Raw genomic sequence first — 22,542 nt, 5'->3', positions numbered from 1 at the left:
GCCCTCTTATGCTACCTATAGCATCAAGACTGCCAGAACCGAGACCCCCTTTAAGCTATTAGCAGACAAGGCAAATGAATTGAGGGGCTCGTTTGACAAACATATTAAGGAAACCAACAGTCACCGAAATCAAGGTGCATAGGGGAATGCTTCTTTTTTTATATCCAGTGCCAATCAATTAGCTTTTTGTAAAAAAAAATTACTTATAGAACAGCAGAAAAACATCCATGCCACCGGTGGGATTCGAACCCACGACCTCCGAATATCGCGTCTGGTGCTCTTACCAACTGAGCTACGGTGACGGCTGTCTAATCTGCTGCTTTCGTGGGTATTTATGTTTTGCGTGTAAGCGAACCTTGAGAGTGTTCACCCGCGCCACCCTCGTCCATAGCGGTGGACCTAGCACATCCTGTAATACCACAAGTGTGACGTAGAACGTCATCTAACGGCGAGGGCGGAAACTGTGCGAGAGCCCCCTTATGCTACCTATGGCATCAAGACTGCCAGAACCGAGACCCCCTTTAAGCTATTAGCAGACAAGGGAAATGAAGTGAGGGGCTCGTTAGACAAACATATTAAGGAAACCAACACTCGCCGAAGTCAAGGTGTATAGGGGAATGCTTCTTTTTTTATATCCAGTGCCAATCAATTAGCTTTTTTTAAAGAAAATTACTTATAGAACAGGCAAAAAAAACAACCATGCCACCGGTGGGATTCGATCCCACGTCCTCCGAATATCGCGTCCGGTGCTCTTACCAACTGAGCTATGGCGACGGCTATCTAATCTGCTGCTTTCGTGGGTATTTATGTTTTGTGTGGAAGCGAACCTTGAGAGTGTTCACAAGCGCCACCCTCGTCCATAGCGGTGGACGTAGCACGTCCTGTAATTCCGCAAGTGTGAAGTAGAACGTCATCTAACGCCGAGGGCGGAAACTGTGCGAGAGCCCTCTTATGCTACCTATGGCATCGAGACTGCCAGAACCGAGACCCCCGTTAAGCTATTAGCAGACAAGGCAAATCAAGGGAGGGGCTCGTTTGAAAAACATATGAAGGAAGCCAACAGTCACCGAAATCAAGGTGCATAGAGGAATGCTTCTTTTTTATATCTAGTGCCAATCAATCAGTTTTTTTAAAGAACATTACTTATAAAGCAGCAGAAAAAACAACCATGCCGCCGGTGGGATCCGAACCCACGACCTCCGAATATCGCGTCCGGTGCTCTTACCAACTGAGCTATGGCGACGGCTATCTAATCTGCTGCTTTCGTGATTATTTATGTTTTGCGTGCAAGCGAGCCTTGAGAGTGTTCACCAGTGCCACCCTCGTTCACAGCGGTGGACGTAGCACGTCCTGTAATACCGCAAGAGTGACGTCTAACGGCGAGGGCGGAAACTGTGTGAGAGCCCTCTTGTGCTACCTATGGCATCAAGACTGTCAGAATCGAGACCCCCTTTAAGCTATTAGCAGACAAGGTAAATGAAGTGAGGGGCTCGTTTGTCAAACATATTAAGGAAACCAACAGTCACCGAAATCAAGGTGCATAGAGGAATGCTTCTTTTTTATATCTAGTGCCAATCAATTAGTTTTAATAAAGAAAATTACTTATAAAGCAGCAGAAAAAACAACCATGCCACCGGTGGGATCCGAACCCACGACCTCCGAATATCGCGTCCGGTGCTCTTACCAACTGAGCTATGGCGACGGCTATCTAATCTGCTGCTTTCGTGGGTATTTATGTTTTGTGTGGAAGCGAACCTTGAGAGTGTTCACAAGCGCCACCCTCGTCCATAGCGGTGGACGTAGCACGTCCTGTAATTCCGCAAGTGTGAAGTAGAACGTCATCTAACGCCGAGGGCGGAAACTGTGCGAGAGCCCTCTTATGCTACCTATGGCATCGAGACTGCCAGAACCGAGACCCCCGTTAAGCTATTAGCAGACAAGGCAAATCAAGGGAGGGGCTCGTTTGAAAAACATATGAAGGAAGCCAACAGTCACCGAAATCAAGGTGCATAGAGGAATGCTTCTTTTTTATATCTAGTGCCAATCAATTAGTTTTAATAAAGAAAATTACTTATAAAGCAGCAGAAAAAACAACCATGCCACCGGTGGGATCCGAACCCACGACCTCCGAATATCGCGTCCGGTGCTCTTACCAACTGAGCTATGGCGACGGCTATATAATCTGCTGCTTTCGTGATTATTTATGTTTTGCGTGCAAGCGAGCCTTGAGAGTGTTCACCAGTGCCACCCTCGTTCACAGCGGTGGACGTAGCACGTCCTGTAATACCGCAAGAGTGACGTCTAACGGCGAGGGCGGAAACTGTGTGAGAGCCCTCTTGTGCTACCTATGGCATCAAGACTGTCAGAATCGAGACCCCCTTTAAGCTATTAGCAGACAAGGTAAATGAAGTGAGGGGCTCGTTTGTCAAACATATTAAGGAAACCAACAGTCACCGAAATCAAGGTGAATAGGGGAATGCCTCTTTTTTTATATCCAGTGCCAATCAATTAGCTTTTTGTAAAAAAAATTACTTATTGAAAAGCAGAAAAAACATCCATGCCACCGGTGGGATTCGAACCCACGACCTCCGAATATCGCGCCCGGTGCTCTTACCAACTGAGCTACTATTTTTTTCTTTATTGCCTGGCTTTAACACAGAAAATTGCACATAACAAACAATCAACAAAAGACAAACGCTATGGACACCCGACTCGAAGTCAGCCAGCATGAGTCTGGCTGCGTCAACCAACTGAGCTACGGTGACGGCTGTCTAATCTGCTGCTTTCGTGGGTATTTATGTTTTGCGTGTAAGCGAACCTTGAGAGTGTTCACCAGTGCCACCCTCGTTCACAGCGGTGGACGTAGCACGTCCTGTAATACCGCAAGTGTGACGTAGAGCGTCATCTAACGGCGAGGGCGGAAACTGTGCGAGAGCCCTCTTGTGCTACCTATGGCATCAAGACTGTCAGAACCGAGACCTCCTTTAAGCTATTAGCAGACAAGGCAAATGAGGTGAGGGGCTCGTTTGACAAACATGTTAAGGAAACCAACAGTCAACGAAATCAAGGTGCATAGGGGAATGCTTCTTTTTTTATATCCAGTGCCAATCAATTAGCTTTTTGTAAAGAAAATTTCTTATAGAACAGCAGAAAAAACATCCATGCCACCGGTGGGATTCGAGCCCACGACCTCCGAATATCGCGTCCGGTGCTCTTACCAACTGAGCTACGGTGACGGCTGTCTAATCTGCTGCTATCGTGGATATTTATGTTTTGCGTGTAAGCGAACCTTGAGAGTGTTCACAAGCGCCACCCTCGTCCATAGTGGTGGACGTAGCACGTCCTGTAATACCGCAAGTGTGACATAGAACGTCATCTAACGGTGAGGACGGAAACTGTGCGAGAGCCCTCTTATGCTACCTATGGCATCAAGACTGCCAGAACCGAGACTCCCGTTAATCTATTAGCAGACAAGGTAAATGATGTGAGGGGCTCGTTTGACAAACATATTAAGGAAGCCAATAGGCACCAAAATCAAGGTGCTTAGGGGAATGCTTCTCTTTATATCTAGTGCCAATCAATTAGTTTTTTAAAGAAAATTACTTATAAATCAGCAGAAAAAACAACCATTCCGAAGGTGGGATCCCACCCACGACCTCCGAATATCTCGTCCGGTGCTCTTACCAACTAAGCTACGGCGACGGCTGTCTAATCTGCTGCTTTGGTGGGTATTTATGTTTTGCTTGTAAGCGAACCTTGAGAGTGTTCACCAGCGTCACCCTCGTCCATATCGGTGGACTTAGCACGTCCTGTAATACCGCTAGTGTGACGTGGAACTTCATCTAATGGCGAGGGAGGAAACTGTGCGAGACCTCTTATGCTACCTATGGCATCAAGACTTCCAGAACCGAGAGCCCCGTTAAGCTATTAGCAGACAAGGCAAATGAAGTGAGTGGCTCGTTTGACAAACATATTAAGGAAGCCAACAGTCACCGAAAACAAGGTGCATAGGGGAATGCTTCTTGTTTTTTATATCCAGTGCCAAGCAATTAGTTTTTTTTGAAAATTGCTTATAAATCAGCAGAAGAAACAAACATGCCGAAGGTGGGATCTGAACCCACGACCTCCGAATATTGCGTCCGGTGCTCTTACCAACTCAGCTACGGACACGGCTGTCTAATCTGCTGCTTTCGTGGATATTTATGTTTTGCGTGTAAGCGAACCTTTAGAGTGTTCACAAGCGCCACCCTCGTCCATAGCGGTGGACGTAGCACGTCCTGTAATACCGCAAGTGTGACGTCTAACGGCGAGGGCGGAAACGGTGCGAGAGCCCTCTTATGCTAGCTATGGCATCAAGACTGCCAGAACCGAGACCCCCGTTAAGCTATTAGCAGACAAGGCAAATGAGGTGAGGGGCTCGTTTGACAAACATAATAAGGAAGTCAACAGTCACCGAAAACAAGGTGCATATGGGAATGCTTCTTGTTTTTTATATCCAGTGCCAAGCAATTAGTTTTTTTTTGAAAATTGCTTATAAAGCAGCAGAAGGAACAACCATGCCGAAGGTGGGATCCGAACCCACGACCTCCGAATATTGCGTCCGGTGCTCTTACCAACTTAGCTACGGCCACGGCTGTCTAATCTGCTGCTATCGTGGATATTTATGTTTTGCGTGTAAGCGAACCTTGAGAGTGTTCACAAGCGCCACCCTCGTCCATAGCGGTGGACGTAGCACGTCCTGTAATACCGCAAGTGTGACATAGAACGTCATCTAACGGTGAGGACGGAAACTGTGCGAGAGCCCTCTTATGCTACCTATGGCAGCAAGACTGCCAGAACCGAGACTCCTGTTAAGCTATTCGTAGACAAGGCAAATGCGGTGAGGGGCTCGTTTGACAAACATATTAAGGAAGCCAACAGTCACCGAAATCAAGGTGCGTAGGGGAATGCTTCTTTTTTTGTATCTAGTGCCAATCAATTAGTTTTAATAAAGAAAATTACTTATAAAGCAGCAGAAAAAACAACCATGCCACCGGTGGGATCCGAACCCACGACCTCCGAATATCGCGTCCGGTGCTCTTACCAACTGAGCTATGGCGACGGCTATATAATCTGCTGCTTTCGTGATTATTTATGTTTTGCGTGCAAGCGAGCCTTGAGAGTGTTCACCAGTGCCACCCTCGTTCACAGCGGTGGACGTAGCACGTCCTGTAATACCGCAAGAGTGACGTCTAACGGCGAGGGCGGAAACTGTGTGAGAGCCCTCTTGTGCTACCTATGGCATCAAGACTGTCAGAATCGAGACCCCCTTTAAGCTATTAGCAGACAAGGTAAATGAAGTGAGGGGCTCGTTTGTCAAACATATTAAGGAAACCAACAGTCACCGAAATCAAGGTGAATAGGGGAATGCCTCTTTTTTTATATCCAGTGCCAATCAATTAGCTTTTTGTAAAAAAAATTACTTATTGAAAAGCAGAAAAAACATCCATGCCACCGGTGGGATTCGAACCCACGACCTCCGAATATCGCGCCCGGTGCTCTTACCAACTGAGCTACTATTTTTTTCTTTATTGCCTGGCTTTAACACAGAAAATTGCACATAACAAACAATCAACAAAAGACAAACGCTATGGACACCCGACTCGAAGTCAGCCAGCATGAGTCTGGCTGCGTCAACCAACTGAGCTACGGTGACGGCTGTCTAATCTGCTGCTTTCGTGGGTATTTATGTTTTGCGTGTAAGCGAACCTTGAGAGTGTTCACCCGCGCCACCCTCGTCCATAGCGGAGGACGTAGCACATCCTGTAATGCCACAAGTCTGACGTAGAACGTCATCTAACGGCGAGGGCGGAAAATGTGCGAGAGCCCTCTTATGCTACCTATGGCATCAAGACTGCCAGAACCGAGACCCCCTTTAAGCTATTAGCAGACAAGGGAAATGAAGTGAGGGGCTCGTTTGACAAACATATTAAGGAAACCAACACTCACCGAAATCAAGGTGCATAGGGGAATGCTTCTTTTTTTATATCCAGTGCCAATCAATTAGCTTTTTTTAAAGAAAATTACTTATAGAGCAGGCGAAAAGACAACCAAGCCACCGGTGGGATCCGAGCCCACTACCTCCGAATATCGCGCCCGGTGCTCTTACCAACTGAGCTACGGCGACGGTTGTCTAATCTGTGCTTTTGTGGGTATTTATGTTTTGCGTGTAAGCGAACCTTGAGAGTGTTCACCAGCGCCACCCTCGTCCATAGCGGTGGACGTAGCACGTCCTGTAATACCGCAAGTGTGACGTAGAACGTCATCTAAAGGCGAGGGCGGAAACTGTGCGAGAGCCCTCTTATGCTACCTATGGCATCAAGACTGCCAGAACCGAGACCCCCTTTAAGCTATTAGCAGACAAGGCAAATGAAGTGAGGGGCTCGTTTGACAAACATATTAAGGAAACCAACAGTCACAGAAATCAAGGTGCATAGAGGAATGCTTCTTTTTTTATACCTAGTGCCAATCAATTAAATTTTAAAAAAAATTACTTATAAAGCAGCATGAAAAACAACCATGCCACCGGTGGGATCCGAACCCAACACCTCCGAATATCGCGTCCGGTGCTCTTACCAACTCAGCTATGGCGACGGCTATCTAATCTGCTGCTTTCGTGATTATTTATGTTTTGCGTGTATGCGAACCTTGAGAGTGTTCACCAGTGCCACCCTCGTTCATAGCGGTGGACGTAGCACGTCCTGTAATTCCGCAAGTGTGACGTCTAACGGCGAGGGCGGAAACTGTGCGAGAGCCCTTTTTTGCTACCTATGGCAACAAGACTGCCAGAACCGAGACCCCCTTTAAGCTACTAGCAGACAAGGCAAATGAAGTGAGGGGATCATTTGACAAACATATTAAGGAAACCAACAGTCACCGAAATCAAGGTGCATAGAGGAATGCTTCTTTTTTTATAGCTAGTGCCAATCAATTAGTTTTTTAAAGAAAATTACTTATAAATCAGCAGAAAAAACAACCATTCCGAAGGTGGGATCCCACCCACGACCTCCGAATATCTCGTCCGGTGCTCTTACCAACTGAGCTACGGCGACGGCTGTCTAATCTGCTGCTTTCGTGGGTATTTATGTTTTGCTTGTAAGCGAACCTTGAGAGTGTTCACCAGCGCCACCCTCGTCCATAGCAGTGGACGTAGCACGTCCTGTAATACCGCTAGTGTGACGTAGAACTTCATCTAATGGCGAGGGAGGAAACTGTGCGAGAGACCTCTTATGCTACCTATGGCATCAAGACTGCCAGAACCGAGAGCCCCGTTAAGCTATTAGCAGACAATGCAAATGAAGTGAGGGGCTCGTTTGACAAACATATTAAGGAAACCAACAGTCACCGAAAACAAGGTGCATAGGGGAACGCTTCTTGTTTTTTATAACCAGTGCCAAGCAATTACTTTTTTTGAAAATTGCTTATAAGCAGCAGAAGAAACAACCATGCCGAAGGTGGGATCCGAACCCATGACCTCCGAATATCGCGTCCGGTGCTCTTACCAACTGAGCTATGGCGACGGCTATCTAATCTGCTGCTTTCGTGATTATTTATGTTTTGCGTGCAAGCGAACCTTGAGAGTGTTCACCAGTGCCACCCTCGTTCACAGCGGTGGACGTAGCACGTCCTGTAATACCGCAAGTGTGACATAGAACGTCATCTAACGGCGAGGGTGGAAACTGTGCGAGAGCCCTCGTATGCTACCTATGGCATCAAGACTGCCAGAACCGAGAGCCCCGTTAAGCTATTAGCAGACAATGCAAATGAAGTGAGGGGCTCGTTTGACAAACATATTAAGGAAACCAACAGTCACCGAAAACAAGGTGCATAGGGGAACGCTTCTTGTTTTTTATAACCAGTGCCAAGCAATTACTTTTTTTGAAAATTGCTTATAAGCAGCAGAAGAAACAACCATGCCGAAGGTGGGATCCGAAGCCCCGACCTCCGAATATTGCATCCGGTGCTCTTGCCAACTTAGCTACGGCCACGGCTGTCTAATCTGCTGCTTTCGTGGATATTTATGTTTTGCGTGTAAGCGAACCTTGAGAGTGTTCACAAGCGCCACCCTCGTCCATAGCGGTGGACGTAGCACGTCCTGTAATACCGCAAGTGTGACATAGAACGTCATCTAACGGCGAGGACAGAAACTGTGCGAGAGCCCTCTTATGCTACCTATGACATCAAGACTGCCAGAACCGAGACCCCCATTAAGCTATTAGCAGACAAGGCAAATGAGGTGAGGGGCTCGTTTGACAAACATATTAAGGAAGCCAAAAGTCACCGAAATCAAGGTGCATAGGGGAATGCTTCTTTTTTATATCTAGTGCCAATCAATTAGTTTTTTAAAGAAAATTACTTCTAAAGCAGCAGAAAAAACAACCATGCCACCGGTGGGATCCGAACCCACGACCTCCGAATTTCGCGTCCGGTGCTCTTACCAACTGAGCTATGGCGACGGCTATCTAATCTGCTGCTTTCGTGATTATTCATGTTTTGCGTGCAAGCGAACCTTGAGAGTGTTCACCAGTGCCACCCTCGTTCACAGCGGTGGACGTAGCACGTCCTGGAATACCGCAAGTGTGGCGTCTAACGGCGAGGGCGGAAACTGTGCGAGAGCCCTCTTGAGCTACCTATGGCATCAAGACTGTCAGAACCGAGACCCCCTTTAAGCTATTAGCAGACAAGGCAAATGAAGTGAGGGGCTCGTTTGACAAACATATTAAGGAAACCAACAGTCACCGAAATCAAGGTGCATAGGGGAATGCTTCTTTTTTTATATCCAGTGCCAATTAATTAACTTTTTGTAAAGAAAATTACTTATAGAACAGCAGAAAAAACATCCATGCCACCTGTGGGATTCGAACCCATGACCTCCGAATATCGCGTCCGGTGCTCTTACCAACTGAGCTACGGTGACGGCTGTCTAATCTGCTGCTTTCGTGGGTATTTATGTTTTGCGTGTAAGCGAACCTTGAGAGTGTTCACCCGCGCCACCCTCGTCCATAGCGGTGGACGTAGCACATCCTGTAATACCGCAAGTGTGACGTAGAACGTCATCTAACGGCGAGGGCGGAAACTGTGCGAGAGCCCTCTTATGCTACCTGTGGCATCAAGACTGCCAGAACCGAGACCCTCGTTAATCTATTAGCAGACAAGGCAAATGATGTGAGGGCCTCGTTTGACAAACATATTAAGAAAGCCAATAGTCACCGAAATCAAGGTGCATAGGCGAATGCTTCTTTTTTTATATCTAGTGCCAATCAATTAGTTTTTTTAAAGAAAATTTTTATAAAGCAGCAGAAAAATCAACCATGCCACCGGTGGGATCCGAACCCATGACCTCCGAATATCGCGTCCGGTGCTCTTACCAACTGAGCTATGGCGACGGCTATCTAATCTGCTGCTTTCGTGATTATTTATGTTTTGCGTGTAAGCGAACCTTGAGAGTGTTCACCAGTGCCACCCTCGTTCATAGCGGTGGACGTAGCACGTCCTGTAATACCGCAAGTGTGACGTCTAACGGCGAGGGCGGAAACTGTGCGAGAGCCCTCTTATGCTACCTATAGAATCAAGACTGCCAGAACCGAGACCCCCTTAAGCTACTAGCAGACAAGGCAAATGAAGTGAGGGGATCGTTTGACAAACATATTAAGGAACCCAACAGTCACCGAAATCAAGGTGCATATAGGAATGCTTCTTTTTTTATAGCTAGTGCCAATCAATTAGTTTAAAAAAAAATTACTTATAAAGCAGCAGAAAAGACAACAATGGCGCCGGTGGGATCGAACCCACGGCCTCCGAATATCGCGTCCGGTGCTCTTACCAACTGAGCTACGGTGACGGCAGTCTAATCTGCTGCTTTCGTGGGTATTTATGATTTGCGTGTAAGCGAAGCTTGAGAGTGTTCACCCGCGCCACCCTCGTCCATAGCGGTGGACGTAGCACATCCTGTAATACCGCAAGTGTGACGTAGAACGTCATCTAACGGCGAGGGTGGAAACTGTGCGAGAGCCCTCTTAAGCTACCTATGGCATCAAGACTGCCAGAACCGAGAGCCCCGTTAAGCTATTAGCAGACAATGCAAATGAAGTGAGGGGCTCGTTTGACAAACATATTAAGGAAACCAACAGTCACCGAAAACAAGGTGCATAGGGGAATGCTTCTTGTTTTTTATATCCAGTGCCAAGCAATTAGGTTTTTTGAAAATTTCTTATAAAGCAGCAGAAGAAACAACCATGCCGAAGGTGGGATCCGAAGCCCAGACCTCCGAATATTGCGTCCGGTGCTCTTGCCAACTTAGCTACGGCCACGGCTGTCTAATCTGCTGCTTTCGTGGATATTTATGTTTTGCGTGTAAGCGAACCTTGAGAGTGTTCACAAGCGCCACCCTCGTTCATAGCAGTGGACGTAGCACGTCCAGTAATACCGCAAGTGTGACGTAGAACGTCATCTAACGGCGAGGGCGGAAACTGTGCGAGAGCCCTCTTATGCTACCTATGACATCAAGACTGCCAGAACCGAGACCCCCATTAAGCTATTAGCAGACAAGGCAAATGAGGTGAGGGGCTCGTTTGACACACATATTAAGGAAGCCAAAAGTCACCGAAATCAAGGTGCATAGGGGAATGCTTCTTTTTTATATCTAGTGCCAATCAATTAGTTTTTTTAAAGAAAATTACTTATAAAGCAGCAGAAAAAACAACCATGCCACCGGTGGGATCCGAACCCACGACCTCCGAATATCGCGTCCGGTTCTCTTACCAACTGAGCTATGGCGACGGCTATCTAATCTGCTGCTTTCGTGATTATTTATGTTTTGCGTGTAAGCGAACCTTGAGAGTGTTCACCAGTGCCACCCTCGTTCATATCGGTGGACGTAGCACGTCCTGTGATACCGCAAGTGTGACGTAGAACGTCATCTAACGGCGAGGTCGGAAACGGTGCGAGAGCCCTCTCATTCGACCTATGGCATTAAGACTGCCAGAACCGAGACCCCCGTTAAGCTATTAGCAGACAAGGCAAATGAAGTGAGGGGATCGTTTGACAAACATATTAAGGAAGCCAGCAGTCACCAAAATCAAGGTACATTGGGGAATGCTTCTTTTTATATCTAGTGCCAATCAATTAGTTTTTAAAGAAAATTACTTATAAATCAGCAGAAAAAACAACCATTCCGAAGGTGGGTATCCCACCCACGACCTCCGAATATCTCGTCCGGTGCTCTTACCAACTGAGCTACGGCGACGGCTGTCTAATCTGCTGCTTTCGTGGGTATTTATGTTTTGCGTGTAAGCGAACCTGGAGAGTGTTCACCCGCGCCACCCTCATCCATAGCGGTGGACGTAGCACATCCTGTAATACCGCAAGTGTGACGTAGAACGTCATCTAGCGGCGAGGGCGGAAACTGTGCGAGGGCCCTCTTATGCTACCTATGGCATGAAGACCGCCAGAACCGAGACCCAGTTTAAGCTATTAGCAGAAAAGGGAAATGAAGTGAGGGGCTCGTTTGATAAACATATTAAGGAAACCAACAGTCACTGAAATCAAGGTGCATAGGGGAATGCTTCTTTTTTATATCCAGTGCCAATCAATTAGCTTTTTTTAAAGAAAATTACTTATAAAACAGCAGAAAAGACAACCATGCCACCGGTGGGATTCGAACCCACGATCTCCGAATATCGCCTCTGGTGCTCTTACCAACTGAGCTACGGCGACGGCTGTCTAATCTGCTGTGTTCGTGGGTATTTATGTTTTGCGTGTAAGCGAACCTTGAGAGTGTTCACCATCGCCACCCTCGTCCATAGCGGTGGACGTAGCGCGTCCTGTAATACCGCAAGTGTGACGTAGAACCTCATCTAACGGCGAGGGCGGAAACTGTGCGAGAGCCCTCTTATGCTACCTATGGCATCTAGACTGTCAGAACCGAGACCCCAGTTAAGCTATTTGCAGAAAAGGCAAATGAAGTGAGGGGCTCGTTTGACAAACATATTAAGGAAGCCAACAGTCACCGAAATCAAGGTGCATAGAGGAATGCTTCTTTTTTATATCTAGTGCCAATCAATCAGTTTTTTTAAAGAAAATTATAAAGCAGCAGAAAAAACAACCATGCCGCCGGTGGCATCCGAACCCACGACCTCAGAATATCTCGTCCGGTGCTCTTACCAACTGAGCTACGGCGACGGCTGTCTAATCTTCTGCTTTCGTGGGTATTTATGTTTTGCGTGTAAGCGAACATTGAGTGTGTTCACCAGCGCAACCCTCGTCCATAGCGGTGGACGTAGCACGTCCTGTAATACCGCAAGTGTGACGTAGAACGTCATCTAATGGCGAGGGAGGAAACTGTGCGAGAGACCTCTTATGCTACCTATGGCATCAAGACTGCCAGAACCGAGAGCCCCGTTAAGCTATTAGCAGACAAGGCAAATGAAGTGAGGGGCTCGGTCGACAAACATATTAAGGAAGCCAACAGTCCCCGAAAACAAGGTGCATAGAGGAATGCTTCTTGTTTTTATATCTAGTGCCAATCAATTAGTTTTTTAAACAAAATTACTCATAAAGAAGCAGAAAAAACAACCATGCCGCCGGTGGGATCCGAGCCCACTACCTCCGAATATCGCGTCCGGTGCTCTTACCAACTGAGCTACGGCGACGGTTGTCTAATCTCTGCTTTTGTGGGTATTTATGTTTTGCGTGTAAGCGAACCTTGAGAGTGTTCCCCAGCGCCACCCTCGTCCATAGCGGTGGACGTAGCACGTCCTGTAATACCGCAAGTGTGACGTAGAACGTCATCTAAAGGCGAAGGCGGAAACTGTGCGAGAGCCCTCTTATGCTACCTATGGCATCAAGACTTCCAGAACCGAGACCCCCTTTAAGCTATTAGCAGACAAGGCAAATGAAGTGAGGGGCTCGTTTGACAAACATATTAAGGAAACCAACAGTCACAGAAATCAAGGTGCATAGAGGAATGCTTCTTTTTTTATACCTAGTGCCAATCAATTAGATTTAAAAAAAATTACTTATAAAGAAGCAGAAAAGACAACAATGGCGCCGGTGGGATCGAACCCACGACCTCCGAATATCGCATCCGATGCTCTTACCAACTGAGCTACGGTGACGGCTGTCTAATCTGCTGCTTTCGTGGGTATTTATGTTTCGCGTGTAAGCGAACCTTGAGAGTGTTCACCAGCGCCACCCTCGTCCATAGCGGTGGACGTAGCACGTCCTGTAATACCGCAAGTGTGACGTAGAACGTCATCTAACAGCGAGGGCGGAAACTGTGCGAGAGCCCTCTTATGCTACCTATGGCATCAAGACTGCCAGAACCGAGACCCCCTTTAAGCTATTAGTAGACAAGGCAAATGAAGTGAGGGGCTCGTTTGACAAACATATTAAGGAAACCAACAGTCACCGAAATCAAGGTGCATAGGGGAATGCTTCTTTTTTTATATCTAGTGCCAATCAATTAGTTTTTTAAAGAATATTACTTATAAAGCAGCAGAAAAAAAAACATTCCGAAGGTGAGATCCGAACCCACGACCTCCGAATATCGCGTCCGGTGCTTTACCAACTGAGCTACGGCGACGGCTGTCTAATTTGCTGCTTTCTTGGGTATTTGTGTTTTGCGTGCAAGCGTGCCTTGAGAGTGTTCACCCTGCCACCCTCGTCCATAGCGGTGGACGTAGCACATCCTGTAATATCGCAAGTGTGACGTTGAACGTCATCTAACGGCGAGGGCGGAAAATATGCGAGAGCCCTCTTATACTACCTATGGCATCAAGACTGCCAGAACCGAGAGCCCCGTTAAGCTATTAGCAGACAAGGCAAATGAAGTGAGGGGCTCGTATGACAAACATATTAAGGAAACCAACAGTCACAGAAATCAAGGTGCATAGAGGAATGCTTCTTTTTTTATACCTAGTGCCAATCAATTAGATTTAAAAAAAATTACTTATAAAGAAGCAGAAAAGACAACAATGGCGCCGGTGGGATCGAACCCACGACCTCCGAATATCGCATCCGATGCTCTTACCAACTGAGCTACGGTGACGGCTGTCTAATCTGCTGCTTTCGTGGGTATTTATGTTTCGCGTGTAAGCGAACCTTGAGAGTGTTCACCAGCGCCACCCTCGTCCATAGCGGTGGACGTAGCACGTCCTGTAATACCGCAAGTGTGACGTAGAACGTCATCTAACAGCGAGGGCGGAAACTGTGCGAGAGCCCTCTTATGCTACCTATGGCATCAAGACTGCCAGAACCGAGACCCCCTTTAAGCTATTAGTAGACAAGGCAAATGAAGTGAGGGGCTCGTTTGACAAACATATTAAGGAAACCAACAGTCACCGAAATCAAGGTGCATAGGGGAATGCTTCTTTTTTTATATCTAGTGCCAATCAATTAGTTTTTTAAAGAATATTACTTATAAAGCAGCAGAAAAAAAAACATTCCGAAGGTGAGATCCGAACCCACGACCTCCGAATATCGCGTCCGGTGCTTTACCAACTGAGCTACGGCGACGGCTGTCTAATTTGCTGCTTTCTTGGGTATTTGTGTTTTGCGTGCAAGCGTGCCTTGAGAGTGTTCACCCTGCCACCCTCGTCCATAGCGGTGGACGTAGCACATCCTGTAATATCGCAAGTGTGACGTTGAACGTCATCTAACGGCGAGGGCGGAAAATATGCGAGAGCCCTCTTATACTACCTATGGCATCAAGACTGCCAGAACCGAGAGCCCCGTTAAGCTATTAGCAGACAAGGCAAATGAAGTGAGGGGCTCGTATGACAAACATATTAAGGAAGCCAACAGTCACCGAAAACAAGGTGCATAGGAGAATGCTTCTTGTTTTTTATATCCAGTGCCAAGCAAATAGTTTTTTGAAAATTGCTTATAAAGCAGCACAAGAAACAACCATGCCGAAGGTGGGATCCGGACCCACGACCTCCGAATATTGCGCCCGGTGCTCTTACCAACTTAGCTACGGCCACGGATGTCTAATCTGCTGCTTTCGTGGATATTTATGTTTTGCGTGTAAGCGAACCTTGAGAGTGTTCACAAGCGCCACCCTCGTCCATAGCGGTGGACGTAGCACGTCCTGTAATATCGCAAGTGTGACAAAGAACGTCACCTAACGGCGAGGACGGAAACTGTTAGAGAGCCCTCATATGCTACCTAAGGCATCAAGACTGCCAGAACCGAGACCCCCGTTAAGCTATTAGCAGACAAGGCAAATGAGGATAGGGGCTCGTTTGACAAACATGTTAAGGAAGCCAACAGTCACCGAAATCAAGTTGCATAGGGGAATGCTTCGTTTTTTATATCTAGTGCCAATCAATTAGTTTTTTTAAAGAAAATTACTTATAAAGCAGCACAAAAAACAACCATGCCGCCGGTGGGATCCGAACCAACGACCTCCGAATATGGCGTCCGGTGCGCTTATCATCTGAGCTATGGCGACGGCTGTCTAATCTGCTGCTTTCGTGGGTATTTATGTTTTGCGTGTAAGCGAACCTTGAGAGTGTTCACCCGCGCCACCCTCGTCCATAGCGGTGGACGTTGCACGTCCTGTAATACCGCAAGTGTGACGTCTAACGGCGAGGGCGGAAACTGTGCGAGAGCCCTTTTGTGCTACCTATGGCATCAAGACTGTCAGAACCGAGACCCCCTTTAAGCTATTAGCAGACAAGGCAAATGAGGTGAGGGGCTCGTTTGACAAACATATTAAGGAAACCAACAGTCACCGAAATCAAGGTGCATAGGGGAATGCTTCTTTTTTATATGCAGTGCCAATCAATTAGCTTTTTGTAAAAAAAAATTACTTAAGAACAGCAGAAAAAACATCCATGCCACCGGTGGGATTCGAACCCACGACCTCCGAATATCGCGTCCGGTGCTCTTACCAACTGAGCTACGGTGACGGCTGTCTAATGTGCTGCTTTCGTGGGTATTTATGTTTTGCGTGTAAGCGAACCTTGAGAGTGTTCACCCGCGCCACCCTCGTCCATAGCGGTGGACGTAGCACATCCTGTAATACCACAAGTGTGACGTAGAACGTCATGTAACGGCGAGGGCGGAAACTGTGCGAGAGCCCTCTTATGCTACCTATGGCATCAAGACTGCCAGAACCGAGACCCCCTTTAAGCTATTAGCAGACAAGGGAAATGAAGTGAGGGGCTCGTTTGACAAACATATTAAGGAAACCAACACTCACCGAAATCAAGGTGCATAGGGGAATGCTTCTTTTTTTATATCCAGTGCCAATCAATTAGCTTTTTTTAAAGAAAATTACTTATAGAACAGGCGAAAAAAACCATGCCACCGGTGGGATTCGAGCCCACAACCTCCGTATATCGCGTCCGGTGCTCTTACCAACTGAGCTACGGCGACGGCTGTCTAATCTGCTGCTTCCGTGGGTATTTATGTTTTGCGTGTAAGCGAACCTTGAGAGTGTTCACCAGCGCCACCCTCGTCCATAGCGGTGGACGTAGCACGTCCTGTAATACCGCAAGTGTGACGTAGAACGTCATATAAAGGCGAGGGCGGAAACTGTGCGAGAGCCCTCTTATGCTAGCTATGACATCAAGACTGCCAGAACCGAGACCCTCTTTAAGCTATTAGCAGACAAGGCAAAGGAGGTGAGGGGCTCGTTTGACAAACATATTAAGGAAACCAACAGTCACCGAAATCAAGGTGCATAGGGGAATGCTTCTTTTTTTATATCTAGTGCCAATCAATTAGTTTTTTAGAGAAAATTACCTATAATGCAGCAGAAAGAACAACCATGCAACCGGTGGGATCCGAACCCACGACCTCCGAATATCGCGTCCGGTGCTCTTACCAACTGAGCTACGGACACGGCTATCTAATCTGCTGCTTTCGTGGGTATTTATGTTTTGTGTGGAAGCGAACCTTGAGAGTGTTCACCAGCGCCACCCTCGTCCATAGCGGTGGACGTAGCACGTCCTGTAATTCCGCAAGTATGAAGTAGAACGTCATCTAACACCGAGGGCGGAAACTGTGCGAGAGCACTCTTATGCTACCTATGGCATCAAGACTGCCAGAACCGAGACCCCGGTTAAGCTATTAGCAGACAAGGCAAATCAAGGGAGCGGCTCGTTTGACAAACATATGAAGGAAGCCAACAGTCACCGAAATCAAGGTGCATATAGGAATGCTTCTTTTTTATATCTAGTGCCAATCAATCAGTTTTTTTAAAGAAAATTACTTATAAAGCAGCAGAAAATACAACCATGCCGCCGGTGGGATCCGAGCCCACGACCTCCGAATATCACGTCCGGTGCTCTTACCAACTGAGCTACGGTGACGGCTGTCTAATCTGCTGCTTTGGTGGGTATTTATGTTTTGCGTGTAAGCGAACCTTGAGAGTGTTTACCCGCGCCACCCTCGTCCATAGCGGTGGACGTAGCACATCCTGTAATACCGCAAGTGTGACGTAGAACGTCATCTAACGGCGAGGGCGGAAACTGTGCGAGAGCCCTCTTATGCTACCTATGGCATCAAGACTGCCAGAACCGAGACCTCCTTTAAGCTATTAGCAGACAAGGGAAATGAGGTGAGGGGCTCGTTTGACAAACATATTAAGGAAGCCAACAGTCACCGAAATCAAGGTGCATATGAGAATGCATCTTTTTTTATATCTAGTGCCAATCAATTAGTTTTTTAAAGAAAATTACTTATGAAGCAGCAGAAAAAACAACCATGCCACCGGTGCGATCCGAACCCACGACCTCCGAATATCGCGTCCGGTGCTCTTACCAACTGAGCTACGGTGACGGCTGTCTAATCTGCTGCTATCGTGGGTATTTATGTTTTGCGTGTAAGCGAACCTTGAGAGTGTGTAACCAGCGCCACCCTCGTCCATAGCGGTGGACGTAGCACGTCCTGTAATACCGCAAATGTGACGTAGAACGTCATCTAACGGCGAGAGGGAAACTGTGCGAGAGCCCTCTTATGCTACCTATAGCATCAAGACTGCCAGAACCGAGACCCCCTTTAGGCTATTAGCAGACAAGGGAAATGAAGTGAGGGGCTCGTTTGACAAACATATTAAGGAAACCAACAGTCACCGAAATCAAGGTGCATAGGGGAATGCTTCTTTTTTTATATCCAGTGCCAATCAATTAGCTTTTTGTAAAAAAAATTACTTAAGAACAGCAGAAAAAACATCCATGCCACCGGTGGGATTCGAACCCACGACCTCCGAATATCGCGTCCGGTGCTCTTACCAACTGAGCTACGGTGACGGCTGTCTAATGTGCTGCTTTCGTGGGTATTTATGTTTTGCGTGTAAGCGAACCTTGAGAGTGTTCACCAGCGCCACCCTCGTCCATAGCGGTGGACGTAGCACGTCCTGTAATACCGCAAGTGTGACGTAGAACGTCATCTAAAGGCGAGGGCGGAAACTGCGAGAGCCCTCTTATGCTAGCTATGGCATCAAGACTGCCAGAACCGAGACCCTCTTTAAGCTATTAGCAGACAAGGCAAATGAGGTGAGGGGCTCGTTTGACAATCATATTAAGGAAACCAACAGTCACCGAAATCAAAGTGCATAGGGGAATGCTTCTTTTTTTTATATCTAGTGCCAATCAATTAGTTTTTTAAAGAATATTACTTATAAAGCAGCAGACAAAACAACCATGCAACCGGTGGGATCCGAACCCACGTCCTCCGAATATCGCGTCCGGTGCTCTTACCAACTGAGCTATGGCGACGGCTATCTTATCTGCTGCTTTCGTGGGTATTTATGTTTTGTGTGGAAGCGAACCTTGAGAGTGTTCACTAGCGCCACCCTCGTTCACAGCGGTGGACGTAGCACGTCCTGTAATACCGCAAGAGTGACGTCTAACGGCGAGGGCGGAAACTGTGTGAGAGCCCTCTTGTGCTACCTATGGCATCAAGACTGTCAGAATCGAGACCCCCTTTAAGCTATTAGCAGACAAGGTAAATGAAGTGAGGGGCTCGTTTGTCAAACATATTAAGGAAACCAACAGTCACCGAAATCAAGGTGAATAGGGGAATGCCTCTTTTTTTATATCCAGTGCCAATCAATTAGCTTTTTGTAAAAAAAATTACTTATAGAAAAGCAGAAAAAACATCCATGCCACCGGTGGGATTCGAACCCACGACCTCCGAATATCGCGCCCGGTGCTCTTACCAACTGAGCTACTATTTTTTTTCTTTATTGCCTGGCTTTAACACAGAAAATTGCACATAACAAACAATCAACAAAAGACAAACGCTATGGACACCCGACTCGAAGTCAGCCAGCATGAGTCTGGCTGCGTCAACCAACTGAGCTACGGTGACGGCTGTCTAATCTGCTGCGTTCGTGGGTATTTATGTTTTGCGTGTAAGCGAACCTTGAGAGTGTTCACCCGCGCCACCCTCGTCCATAGCGGAGGACGTAGCACATCCTGTAATGCCACAAGTCTGACGTAGAACGTCATCTAACGGCGAGGGCGGAAAATGTGCGAGAGCCCTCTTATGCTACCTATGGCATCAAGACTGCCAGAACCGAGACCCCCTTTAAGCTATTAGCAGACAAGGGAAATGAAGTGAGGGGCTCGTTTGACAAACATATTAAGGAAACCAACACTCACCGAAATCAAGGTGCATAGGGGAATGCTTCTTTTTTTATATCCAGTGCCAATCAAGTAGCTTTTTTTAAAGAAAATTACTTATAGAGCAGGCGAAAAGACAACCAAGCCACCGGTGGGATCCGAGCCCACTACCTCCGAATATCGCGCCCGGTGCTCTTACCAACTGAGCTACGGCGACGGTTGTCTAATCTGTCCTTTGTGGGTATTTATGTTTTGCGTGTAAGCGAACCTTGAGAGTGTTCACCAGCGCCACCCTCGTCCATAGCGGTGGACGTAGCACGTCCTGTAATACCGCAAGTGTGACGTAGAACGTCATCTAAAGGCGAGGGCGGAAACTGTGCGAGAGCCCTCTTATGCTACCTATGGCATCAAGACTGCCAGAACCGAGACCCCCTTTAAGCTATTAGCAGACAAGGCAAATGAAGTGAGGGGCTCGTTTGACAAACATATTAAGGAAACCAACAGTCACAGAAATCAAGGTGCATAGAGGAATGCTTCTTTTTTTATACCTAGTGCCAATCAATTAAATTTAAAAAAAAATTACTTATAAAGCAGCATGAAAAACAACCATGCCACCGGTGGGATCCGAACCCAACACCTCCGAATATCGCGTCCGGTGCTCTTACCAACTCAGCTATGGCGACGGCTATCTAATCTGCTGCTTTCGTGATTATTTATGTTTTGCGTGTATGCGAACCTTGAGAGTGTTCACCAGTGCCACCCTCGTTCATAGCGGTGGACGTAGCACGTCCTGTAATTCCGCAAGTGTGACGTCTTACGGCGAGGGCGGAAACTGTGCGAGAGCCCTTTTTTGCTACCTATGGCAACAAGACTGCCAGAACCGAGACCCCCTTTAAGCTACTAGCAGACAAGGCAAATGAAGTGAGGGGATCATTTGACAAACATATTAAGGAAACCAACAGTCACCGAAATCAAGGTGCATAGAGGAATGCTTCTTTTTTTATAGCTAGTGCCAATCAATTAGTTTTTTAAAGAAAATTACTTATAAATCAGCAGAAAAAACAACCATTCCGAAGGTGGGATCCCACCCACGACCTCCGAATATCGCGTCCGGTGCTCTTACCAACTGAGCTATGGCGACGGCTATCTAATCTGCTGCTTTCGTGATTATTTATGTTTTGCGTGCAAGCGAACCTTGAGAGTGTTCACCAGTGCCACCCTCGTTCACAGCGGTGGACGTAGCACGTCCTGTAATACCGCAAGTGTGACATAGAACGTCATCTAACGGCGAGGGTGGAAACTGTGCGAGAGCCCTCGTATGCTACCTATGGCATCAAGACTGCCAGAACCGAGAGCCCCGTTAAGCTATTAGCAGACAATGCAAATGAAGTGAGGGGCTCGTTTGACAAACATATTAAGGAAACCAACAGTCACCGAAAACAAGGTGCATAGGGGAACGCTTCTTGTTTTTTATAACCAGTGCCAAGCAATTACTTTTTTTGAAAATTGCTTATAAGCAGCAGAAGAAACAACCATGCCGAAGGTGGGATCCGAAGCCCCGACCTCCGAATATTGCATCCGGTGCTCTTGCCAACTTAGCTACGGCCACGGCTGTCTAATCTGCTGCTTTCGTGGATATTTATGTTTTGCGTGTAAGCGAACCTTGAGAGTGTTCACAAGCGCCACCCTCGTCCATAGCGGTGGACGTAGCACGTCCTGTAATACCGCAAGTGTGACATAGAACGTCATCTAACGGCGAGGACAGAAACTGTGCGAGAGCCCTCTTATGCTACCTATGACATCAAGACTGCCAGAACCGAGACCCCCATTAAGCTATTAGCAGACAAGGCAAATGAGGTGAGGGGCTCGTTTGACAAACATATTAAGGAAGCCAAAAGTCACCGAAATCAAGGTGCATAGGGGAATGCTTCTTTTTTATATCTAGTGCCAATCAATTAGTTTTTTAAAGAAAATTACTTCTAAAGCAGCAGAAAAAACAACCATGCCACCGGTGGGATCCGAACCCACGACCTCCGAATTTCGCGTCCGGTGCTCTTACCAACTGAGCTATGGCGACGGCTATCTAATCTGCTGCTTTCGTGATTATTCATGTTTTGCGTGCAAGCGAACCTTGAGAGTGTTCACCAGTGCCACCCTCGTTCACAGCGGTGGACGTAGCACGTCCTGGAATACCGCAAGTGTGGCGTCTAACGGCGAGGGCGGAAACTGTGCGAGAGCCCTCTTGAGCTACCTATGGCATCAAGACTGTCAGAACCGAGACCCCCTTTAAGCTATTAGCAGACAAGGCAAATGAAGTGAGGGGCTCGTTTGACAAACATATTAAGGAAACCAACAGTCACCGAAATCAAGGTGCATAGGGGAATGCTTCTTTTTTTATATCCAGTGCCAATTAATTAACTTTTTGTAAAGAAAATTACTTATAGAACAGCAGAAAAAACATCCATGCCACCTGTGGGATTCGAACCCATGACCTCCGAATATCGCGTCCGGTGCTCTTACCAACTGAGCTACGGTGACGGCTGTCTAATCTGCTGCTTTCGTGGGTATTTATGTTTTGCGTGTAAGCGAACCTTGAGAGTGTTCACCCGCGCCACCCTCGTCCATAGCGGTGGACGTAGCACATCCTGTAATACCGCAAGTGTGACGTAGAACGTCATCTAACGGCGAGGGCGGAAACTGTGCGAGAGCCCTCTTATGCTACCTGTGGCATCAAGACTGCCAGAACCGAGACCCTCGTTAATCTATTAGCAGACAAGGCAAATGATGTGAGGGCCTCGTTTGACAAACATATTAAGAAAGCCAATAGTCACCGAAATCAAGGTGCATAGGCGAATGCTTCTTTTTTTATATCTAGTGCCAATCAATTAGTTTTTTTAAAGAAAATTTTTATAAAGCAGCAGAAAAATCA

The 22,542-nt window shown here is 47.1% G+C and overlaps 2 non-coding genes across 2 annotated transcripts; both read right to left on the bottom strand.

Annotated features, from left to right (window-relative positions):
- Nucleotides 1-15,876: 15,876 nt before the first annotated feature.
- On the bottom strand, nt 15,877-15,950 carry TRNAS-CGA (transfer RNA serine (anticodon CGA)). The gene has a single exon. It is a non-coding gene; the product is annotated as a tRNA-Ser (tRNA).
- Nucleotides 15,951-18,222: 2,272 nt separating this feature from the next.
- Nucleotides 18,223-18,296, bottom strand: TRNAS-CGA (transfer RNA serine (anticodon CGA)). Its single transcript has one exon. It is a non-coding gene; the product is annotated as a tRNA-Ser (tRNA).
- Nucleotides 18,297-22,542: the final 4,246 nt, after the last annotated feature.

This window comes from Amblyomma americanum, chromosome 3 (genome assembly GCF_052857255.1).
Source record: "Amblyomma americanum isolate KBUSLIRL-KWMA chromosome 3, ASM5285725v1, whole genome shotgun sequence".
Taxonomy (NCBI): Eukaryota; Metazoa; Arthropoda; class Arachnida; order Ixodida; family Ixodidae; genus Amblyomma; species Amblyomma americanum.
The sequence above is the reverse complement of the archived record's forward strand: the minus strand, read 5'-3'. Positions and strand labels throughout refer to the sequence as shown.